The 10815-nt window shown below is 45.8% G+C and overlaps 1 long non-coding RNA gene across 1 annotated transcript in view; it reads left to right on the plus strand.

Moving 5' to 3' along the window:
• The window catches only part of LOC116660190, a 35934-nt gene extending 25120 nt beyond the window's left edge, over positions 1-10814 (plus strand). Inside the window, exon 3 of the long non-coding RNA XR_004315590.1 lies at positions 10679-10814. This is a non-coding gene — a long non-coding RNA (uncharacterized LOC116660190). The remainder of the gene's footprint in view (positions 1-10678) is intronic.
• The last annotated feature ends 1 nt before the right edge of the window (position 10815 follows it).

Genomic DNA, 10815 nt, shown 5'->3' on the forward strand with positions numbered 1-10815 from the left:
GGTTGTTGCAGAGAGAAAAGTCGTGTGTGGTAGGACCGCCCTCCCCTCCTAACATCTATCTTCTTCGTGGGAGACCCTCAGTGGACCTCAGCCAGTCCCCCACGGCTCCCCTTCTCTGTGCCTGAAGAGTTCTATCCCATTCCAACTCCAGCTTCCACACCCAAACGTCTACCCTTCTCCTAATGGAGTCCAAACCAAGGCCCCAGGCCTCTCTCCCCACGGACTTCCGGTCTAAGCGAGGCCTCCTCACAAGATGGATGGCCGACACCGGAAGTGCCATCACCGGAAGTGCCATCACCGGAAGTGCCGGACTAGCGCTCCCCCAATTCCGCTGAGGAAGTCAGGGCATAATGCCAGCCGGGAGCTCAGGAGAACAGTTCGCCATTGTTTAAATGGGCGTTTTTAAAGTACCTGTTCAATATTTACCTAGGGGGAAGGCTGAGTCCTCTAAATAAATAAAGGAAGGGCCCAACAGGGGAGAAAGTCCCCAGGAGGTAGCCTCAGCGTGTCCCCCGCCTCCAGAGAATTCATTTCTGGCCCCAAATTTGCAGCAATCCCCAACCTTAGCAAAATAAAAGCCTGCAGTTAAGGTCACCCACCTGTCTCAAAAGACAGTCCCCACTCAGGCCCTTCAAAACCTTCATTCCAGGCCCTCTTCAGGTATGCCTTCCCTCTCCCGGTTGTTTCCCCTGAAGGCAGATCTGGGGAAGACTATTGTCTCTCTGTCTTGCTGCTGTTTTTAGTGGTGCCGCAGCTGTTCAGCTGGCCCACCCAGGCTAAAAGTGAATGTGGTTTCTTTCCAAGTGCACTGGGAGCCCTGAGTGCTCTGGTGTTCCTGCAGGGGTGGCTCTGGGCCTGCCTGCTCCCTGCCCACCACTGCTGGCAACCCGGGGCCCCCGACATATGTCAGATAGGCCATGACACAGAAGAGACACAGAAGTTAGGGAAGGTTGCTCTTTGGGTCTTTATAAGCATAATTCTGGCTTCTGCCTTGACACTGCCTTCACATGCCCTTGGTCATCTCTCCCAGGCCCACAATGCTGCTTGTGGGGCTTGTTACAATCGCAGGGGACTTCCATTTGTCCGGGGTGGGGGTGGGGGGTGCCAAACTTCTCCCTCTGCTTCCTCTACCATTTCTGTGACTCAGGCTGCCTGGAAACTGGCTTTCTGACATCCAGCATAATATTCTTCCTTTACCTTTTGAGGCAAGTCCATAATGATCACCTGAACATCTTTTACCTGAGACTATGGATCAAAGCTGGTACCTAGAACATGAAATAAGTGGCAGAAAGAAAGGCCAAAGGGATGTAAGTGGAGTGTTTTGCAGAATATACTCAACTCGGAGGAGCACTGAAAATACTTGTTAATCAGGAGCGTGTATAATGCAGTGCGCTGGGCTGAGGGCCCCAGGGTGGACAGGGAGCCTCCCTCCCCAGCACTCATCCTTAGAGTACAGAGTAGGGTGTGTGTGTGTGTGTGTGTGTGTGTGTGTAGTAATTACATATAACTTTTAAGAAAAGTATTTCCAAGACCAATGGTATCAGAATGAATTGGCGCTATGTAGGGTAATTAAACAAGAAATGTGTGTATCCCATTTATAGAAGGTACAGCACTTCTGGTAGCCAAGACACTCCCTCTGTCTATGACGCAGGACCAGGCAACCGTTTTTAATTTAGTTAACCAATCCCAGTCCCTTTCCATTTCCACATAGTAAGTAAATACTTGAGCACTTGTCTCTGGGTTTGGTCACCACTGGGTTTGGTGGTGTCCAGGATGCCTGGAAGCCTTGAGTCCTCTGCATCATGGTCCACTGGATTTTACGCGTTCCCCAGGCTGGTATTGGCTGTCACTAAAAATATTCGCCAGCCATGGATGAGAAAATCTAGGAGTTGTGGTTTTTTCTTTGTCAATGTCGGCCAACATCTCTTGAGCTTTGGGGTGCAATCATTTTATGTAACCCCTTGTTTCTGGATATATCTTTGGTTGACTGATATTTGTTGCCATTTCTTGTACGTCTTGATATTCTGCAATAGGTACTTCGTTCCACATTAAATTAATACTTATTTTTACTTATAAACAAAACAAACCCACATGGAAGGGTGTGATATTAGAGATGAAAGTCTTGGCTCTTAGCTCTACTTCCCAGAGATGATCATGGTGAACAGACACAGCCTTGGAAGGGTTCTCTGCATGATCAAAGTGCATAGGCTGCTTTTCTACACAAATAGGACCATACGGTACCCATTGGACTTCAACTTGCTTCCTTTACTTAAAGCTGTGTCTTGGAACTCTTTCCACATTAGAACCTGGAGAAGCATTTCATCTTTCAGTGGGGTGTACTATTCCAGTCTAGGGGTGCCACCATTTAGCTAGTCTCTTGTTGAGGATGTTTAGCTTTTATCCAGTTTTTTTCCCTCCTAAAGAGTCAGTCAGAGGACTGGATACAATATTGGGTGTTTTGTTGCTTCCTTTAAGAGTATAATTGTAGGATGAATTTCTACAGCTGGATTAAAGAGTAGTCACAATTTACATGTTGATAATTGTTACCAAATTGCTTTCCAAAAGAGATACCAACAGTATATTGATGCAACAGAATGTTTTTAAAGAAGCAAAATAGCCAACTCAATTATCCGTAAATGGCCGTCCACAGTGTGTTAAGCCTCCCTTCCATCAGAGCCTGCTGATTTGGGCTGGATTAAGCCAGGAAGGAATTTAACTATGGACTTCTCTCTGTGTTTGTCTTCTGAAGCTAAATATATAAGATTTGGGCAGTTCTGAGCGGTTTTGTATTTTCTTTTCGCTGCGGCCCCCTGTGTTCCTCTTGTCCCAAGGTCAGTCTGCTGTGTGTCTGCATCGGGCCAGGGGGCCAGCTGGGGTTTAATGATGCAGGGTGTCTGAGCCTCTGTAGAGCTGGAAGGGGGTTCTGGGGTGAACTGCCAACCGCAGGCTCAGAGGCTGGGGCTCCCCGAGGTGTACTGTTCTTAGGATTTCTTTTTACCTCTCTAGTCATCCTGCCCTTCACAATCCAAGTGCCCCTGTTCCTCAGCCCTTTTCTACCTGCATTGTCCACTAGAAAATTATTAAGGGGGTTAATAGAGTTGCTGTTCTGGGATCTCCTCTTCTGGTGGCTCAGGGTGGATTTTCTGCAGTAATTCTCAAGCTATCTGGGGTGAAGGACTACTCTTTATTTTCAATTTCCAATCTGTTATGGACTGATACTATTGTAAAGTACCAGAAAAATTGAATGGTTAGAAAAATGAAATAAAAGACATACAAACTATGAGCCCAATTTCTTCTTATTACATTTAGATAGAATATTACTCTGTTATTTTGCTCTAAACGCATTTTTGAAATGCTCTCAGTTTCTGTTCTCATCTCATTAAAGCTCAGGAGCAGTTTGAGTCACACTCTAGAAGCTTCTGCGAGCTTCTTTTCCACCCTAAGCCTCTATAATTTTGCTGGGAGAGTGATTCTCATCCAATAGGGGAAGTCATCCCAGTTTTCAGCCATGGCGGGTCTGGTCAGTCCCCAGGGTTTAACATTGGGATTGGGTTTAAGCTCGAGGTCCTGCCCATTTACCCCTGGTCCCCTTTCCACCCATCGTTTCCTGTGTGGGAAGCCGTTACTCATGTGTGCAGGATCCCATGATCTGCTGTCTTCAAATTAGACATTATATTCTTTCCTTCATGGTTTTACTTTCAATTTGATTTAGGTCAAACATCAACCTTCCTATCAGTATTACTGTCTCTTCTCTATAACCAGCTACAGACAAGCGAAATGTGAAATTGGAGGATGTGGATAAAAGGGAAGTGATAGTTTTTTCCATCTGGCCATGAAAACTTTTCAATTCACTTTTTAAATAATTTTACACTTTGTGAGATACTGAGGATGGATCTTAATAGAAGGTAAATTATGAGCAACAACCCCTCACAATACGAGATTTTAAAGCTCTTTTGTCTTTAAAAGGGGCAGACTGTTTCAATTTTAAATACCTAAGAAAATTGGTTTTCAGATTTCCTTTTGGAACCTGAAGTTGCAGCTCACAGCGGCATCTAGTGGACATCAGTGGTATAACAGATGGAGTAGACCAGGCAGAAAAATAAGTGTAGTAATTTTTAAGTACTGTATTTCATTAATTATAAAGCTCAGACTTTTTTCCTGTTTTGAACATTTTTGAAATTGAGTTATGGCTTAAAATATGTGGCACATCACAGTTTAATTAAAAATTTTTCTTTCTCAGTGATACTTTGTCTTACAATTGATGACATCTTAGCTTTATCAAAATATGATTTTTCATATGAAACTTTGTAGGATGTTCATTCAGTTATTCTCTCAGTAACATTGAGCATCTGCTTTATATATGTTAACATATTGACTTACTGCATATATTGTATTCACTGCATATATTTCATTTGCATTATATTCAAAACTCTTACTTGTAATGCAAAATGTAGCTCTTTTTTGTGATACACTAATGCACTGATGGCAATCAGACCTAACTCCATGAATTAAAAAATCCATTACTGCTTAGGCCCAGTAGTTCTCAAGACTGGCTGCATTTAGAATTGCCTGCAGAAATTTCTAAACTATAACTAGCCAGACAGCACTTCTGAGAGAGCTTATCTAATTGGTCTAGGGGTGAGGCTCACACATTAGAAGCTTGTAAAAGCTTCTGAAGCTTTTAAATTCCAATGTGCAGCCTGGGCTGAGAACTTCCTCCTTCATTTAAGTCAGATGCTTTTGAGATTATATAGATTTTTTTTTAATAGTTGAGAAATATTTGGCATTTTGTTTTCTAGTAAACAACCCTTATTTCTTACAACTATAATAATCATGAATGCAAAGAAACTCTACTTTTAAAGCAATAAAAACCATGATATTCAAGAAAAATTCATTCAGTACAACTTGCATTTGATTCTTACACACTCAGTCATACAATATTATTTGAAGTGAACCCCACAATGAGACCTGGAATGCTGAGTAAGTGTAAAACAGTAGCTATAAAATTTACAAGATGTCACAGTAATATGGCTTTAATATACCATAACCCTCTCAAGTGATGTCTACCAACTAAGGGAAAAAAGTATCTAAGATATCATTTCCTTGGAATACTCTTTTCTTGGCTGAGAGTGAACTCTGCTAATTCCAGGACTGACCCCGCAGCATACCGCAGGGCTGGCACCGTCGCTCTTGACCTCTGGCTAGTGTGGTGGTAGAATGTGATACCCCGTCAGACCTCAGCAGAGATAAGCACAGTATTTCATGGGAGACGGCTTACAGAAGAAAGGACCTCCTTCATTTCTGTGCCCTACCGATGATTAACTTTATAATCTTGTACCAATTACTGGACCCATCACATCTCTTATTCCCCAGAATGCAGACCCAGGATAACAACACCAACTTCGGCTCTCGGAGATATTAGGGTTAAATATATATAAACATGGAACACACATCGAGCCTCAAATGCAAGACTAATCACTGTTACTTGTGGTGCTGTTTTCTGATTGCATTTCACTCATTGCAAAAAGTCAGAAGATGGTGTTTTCCAGAGTATTCAAGGCAGCATAGTACAGTTAACCCCTCCCAGCTGACCTCGTCCAGCCTCTAGGAACTGAGCTCCATGTTTAAATAATAGCTTAGCTCCTTTGATTTAATCAATAACTGGGCTTTTTAAATTCATAGGACTCTTTTTCTATCCTTGAGTGTTCTCTCAAGGACAGAGTAACATAGTCCTAAAATATTCTCAGTTCAGTCTTCCTCCTTCCATCCAAAACAGCTGCTGCCCAGGGCCAGGGACTGGCTGGGAGCCTGCTGAGTGTCCCTTCAAATAGAGAACCATGGGTCCTTGAACTAAGCCCAGGCTGCTGATAAGAAAGATTAACAGAGCTTACAATCTCCCGTGATCAAGATGCTGACCCCGTGGGTGGTGGGGCAGGAGAGCTGCGTCCACGTCAACGCAGTAGAAACTCTGGAAGGGAAGCAGTAAGAAGAGGATCTTCAAGTAGGAAATTTGGGAGTTGGTGGGCCCGTTCCCTAAACTCATAAGTTTCAGTTTAATTTCCCCCAGCCCCACATGTCCTAGATTTCACCCAACACCTACACCTTTGAGCATGACCCTCCCTGGATCAAAGTACTGTGGTCACATCTCCAAGGTCCTGATTAGGTTCTGATTGGATTTTAAACTCTTTCTACCACCCATGCTAGTGACTCTCAATCATACTTCTCATTTGTGTGAAAAAGAAATGTGGTGTGGGCAGAAACTCACATGAATAGTGTATTTTAGGTGGGGGGTGGATACAGCTCAGTGGTAGAGTGTGTACTTAGCATGTATGAGGTCCTGGGTTCAATCTCCCTGTACTTCCATTAAACAAACAAACCAACCTAATCCTCCCTTCCCCCAAGAAAAACAAAAAAAGAATTAAAAAATAATAGTTGGACACACACACAAAATTTTTTTAACAGTCTATTTTAATGCCCTGCAGACATGTCACTATAAACCCATAACTTTCCTTGATTTTTGTTTTACTGATATAAACTGAGCTGATATGCTTAATGCAGATGGGGCAAGACTCAGGTGAAATCTTTCAGCCCTCAGCAAACCATTATTCATTCCTTCTTCAAGGCAAGGAAAGAAGGTTCAGACTGGGGTAGGTCATCACCACGTGTCGAGCCCTCACGCTGCTGAGAAAATGTAGTTCCTGGAGCTACAACCCCTGCCCCCTCCCCATTTATTAGCTGGGTCACCTGGGGTCGCTGACTTAACCTCTCTGAGTTTGTTTTCTCATCTCTAAATGGGATCTAATAATACCCTCAGCATCGAGTTCTGTGCAGATTAAATGAAACGATGTAATGGAATAGCTGGCCCAGTGATGGAGATTATCATCCAGCTGTATCCTGGAGTCTGTTTGCAACTTGAAAATTAAAATCACGAGAGACCAGCAATTTGCTATCGAAAGTTAGTTGATTTTTTTTTTTAAATAAGAGAATACGTAAGGACAATGGGAGCTAAAAATGGAATATATCCCTTTCCCGGGAAATAAACTTTCAGGCCGTGTTGTCAGGCAGGCAGTGTCTGGGCCTGTCCCATGGTCCCGAGGCATCACTGGGCTGCAGAACCAGGCCAGAGGCTGCAAAGTCCAAAGCAGCCCGATGCCCATCCTGACCTCAGGTTAGCTCCAGGACAAGAAACGAGCCCGGGGAAGCACCATCAGCCCTCCCAACGTCTCATTTCATGTGCCTGCCCCCTGATTTCTGTTAGGACTAGCGTTGGGCTCCTGGATCTCGGGCCATGTGCTAACTTGCAATAAACAGACCAAAGAGGGGGAACTTTGCAGCCAAGCCCAAGTCAAACACCTCTGTGAAAACCTATCCTGAGTTGCCCTGAGGTGTTTCCAAAAGTAAAACAAACATTAGAACCAAACAGCACGCTGTAACTCTCCGCCCGGGGTGGGGAGCGGGGTGGGGGTTACAGACCGGCATGACGAGACTCTGCGGCTGGGGCAGGCTTCAGGCTCAACACTGCCCAGGGGTCACTCCAAAGACCCTCCAGACTCTCCTTACTGGACCCCTGACTCTGCAAGACTGTCACTCTGCATCGGGAGACAATGGCAGCCGTTGAAGCGACGGGTCACCTAGGGAGCAGTGAGTCTCTTTTGGCTTTGCCCCAGCTGGCTCTATGAGCTGTAATAAGTCACTAGTTTATCTTCAGCTCTGCTCACACATCTAGAATCAATATTGATTATCCACGTGTCTAGATCAGTGATTCTCAACTCTGCCATGCTTAAGAATCCCCTGGACTGAGGCCGGGGCTGACATATAAAAACAAAATTCCTGGACCCACCCCTAAAATTCTGAATCAGCTAATCTGGGTCACTTTTAATAAGCAACCCTGCAGGCTCTGAAACAGGGAGACTTAAGCCTACCTTTAGAAACGCTAAACACATACAATAAAGTGATGAAATTTTAATCCTGATCATGTTGTATTAACATCCCAAACTGACTCAATCCCTCATAAGCAATGCTCTGTGAAAACACAGGCCCCTAAAGCAAAATGGCTGCATTTGTGCAAGTTTTCAGTGAAAACATACTGTGTTCTCAGTTCCCGGATTGTGCCCTGGGGGTGGGGGCGGGGCTGGAGCACAGATAGGTCATGGTCTCAGCCTTCAAAAAGCCTAAAAATCTGGCTGGGAAGATGGCTCCTTAGTGAAACACCAGCTAACCGGAGAGGCAGGGAGCAATTCATGGACGGAGAGACTTCCAACATGACATCGCTCTTGGGTCCTGGAAACAAAGGCTGTGAGTGTGGCTTAGAGAATTCAGGAAGACGACGGGGAACCCCATTCAGTGGAACGAGCATAAACTGAGACCTACTGTGCGCTGACCTCAGGATAGGGACAGAAGGGACAGAAGCTGCACTATGAGGAGTGGGATGGGCTCTGCTGAAAGGGAGGCGGGGGAGGAGGAGGAGGAGGAGGAGAAGGAGAGGACCCTGACCAGGGCTCAGTGGACTGAGAGCAGGGAAGGGCAGGTCTGGGAGATGGTGTGGCCAGGAGCCACATCAGCAGTAGGATAATACATATTACGGGGTAAGGAGACATGAAAACTCAGGTGCAGGAGTTTAGACTTGATTAAATAGATAAAGGGTGAATGGATTTCTTAGTGGGGCGTAATGTTAAGAGAAGAGCTTCTTCTGGAACAGAAGACAAAGTGGCCGGATAGACAGTCAGAGACCAGGTGAGCTGTGAGGCTGGGAGCTTCCAAGGATGAATTCCATGGAATCCCATGGACTGACTTCCATGGATTTCAGTGTCATTGGAGGATGGGGGTGAACTGGGTTGAATAGTGTCCCCTCCTCAAATGCATGTCCTTCCTAGAATCTCAGAATGTGACCTTATTTGGAAACAGGGCCACTGCAGATGTAATTAGTAGAGTTACGATGAGGTCACACTGAAGTAAAGTGGACTCTTGATCCATTATGACTGGCATCCTTATAAGAAGAGGAGAAAAGACACAGAGACAGACACAGAAGGACGATACAGAGGCAGAGGCTGGAGTGACGTATTTGCAACCCCAGGGATGCCAAGAACTGCAGGCAACAAGCAGAAGCTGGAGAGACGCGTGGACAAATTCTCCCTCTGAACCCATAAGAAGGAACCAACCCTGCCCACACCTTGATTTTGGACTTCCAGTCCCTAAATGCTGAGAGAATACATTTCTGTTGTTGTAAGCCAGCCAGTTTGTGGTGATCTGTCAGACAGCCGAAAGAAACGAATATAGGGGGCTTGAGGAAGGAAGGAAGCTGAAGATGGGTCTCTAGGGGGTGAAGAATGATGTCCAGGTGATGGCCAAGAGTCCACTGAGACAGGGCTGGAGCCCCAGGGAGCCCGGCAGTCACCGCATCTCCCTCCATCAGTGTCCACAGAAGACAAGGGGCAGTTTTTGGAGGAGGCGGGTAGAGATAGCAGCTGCCCCGCTCGGCACTCCACATAGATCTTCTGATTCCCTCTTCTGTGAATTTCCTAGACAATTATCACAGGAGCCCCATGCTTAGAAAAGGTGTCTGAGCCGCCTCCGGAAATTAAAGGATTTTTCTAGTTATGAAACGTGCACCGAATGATTGTTAAGAGAGGGCCTTGTTTTCCCATGTAGGCACAGGGTCGCTTCAAAGAGAAAACACAATGCCCCCATTTTCCTCACTAGATTTTAGTCCTGGACTTCCCCTATAAAACCAGAATTGGAGAAGGCTGCAAGTAGAATGGCCCCATTCACAGGAAAATGCTAAAGGCTGATTTCCCATGACTTGAAGGGTTCGTTGCCCCTCTCCCCCAACTGGTGTGTGATGTGGCTTAATTCTCTAGGCTTGCCATCCTTGAAATCATCTCTCCCCCTTCCTCAGTGAAATTTCCTAAAAGCAACCACACAAATGCTGCAGGTGTGTGAGATCGGGGCTGCTCACGTACAGAGAGACTGTGCAAAGTGGGGGAAAAAGGGTGCCCCATCCAGGTGGAGGGATTGCAAAAAGAGACCTTTGTCCTGGCGGCTGAATTGCAAAAAGTGCCCCAGCGGAGTGGGCCACGTAGAGGAAAAAGATTCCCAGGACAGGGAGCAAGGCTCGGCCAGCGGAGCCCCGGTGGGATTTCAGCTTCCACGAGGCCCACATGTGCACAGGGCTGACGCTGCCCAAATGGATGCAGGCAGCTTGGGCCCCACGCAGAACCCAGGTTCCTTTTGTCACCTCTTAATGGAGCCCAAGGAGGCTGCTAAGGGCTGCTCCCACCTGTCTGTGGGCTGCAGGGAGCTCCAGCTACTTCCTGCGTGTCTGTCTTTTCCCGAGTGGCTGGGAGGAACACTTTGCTCTCCGTCTTATCCATTTTCACATTTCCATCACCAACAGAGCTCAGTCACAGCGTATACTCCCAACGTGTCTGTTGAACATTGGGGCACATAATCCAGTTCAAGCCTGGAAACCTCTTCTCCTGCTCAACCAACCTGCTGCCTACCTGCATTTTTCCCATCCGTTGTTCTACTGGTCTTTAATGGCTAACTCCAGACAAGAGATGTAAAATAAAATCCGTGGAGAAGGACTGGTCAACTTGCAATCCTCCAGGACCCGAGAAAAGGCAACATTATTATTAATATTTTGCTTTTTTCCCTCTCTCTCTGCTCACCCTTCTCCCAGCTCACCAAGGCACCCCTCCTTGTCAACGATGTGGTTCTGTATCACCACCACCCGTGGCTGAGACTAAGACTGAGTGCCACGGAGATCCATCCTTCCACCACTCCCTTCAAACTGCCCTGAAAGCAGCAAAGGAAATT

The sequence above is a fragment of the Camelus ferus genome, chromosome 1, assembly GCF_009834535.1.
Source record: "Camelus ferus isolate YT-003-E chromosome 1, BCGSAC_Cfer_1.0, whole genome shotgun sequence".
NCBI lineage: Eukaryota > Metazoa > Chordata > Mammalia > Artiodactyla > Camelidae > Camelus > Camelus ferus.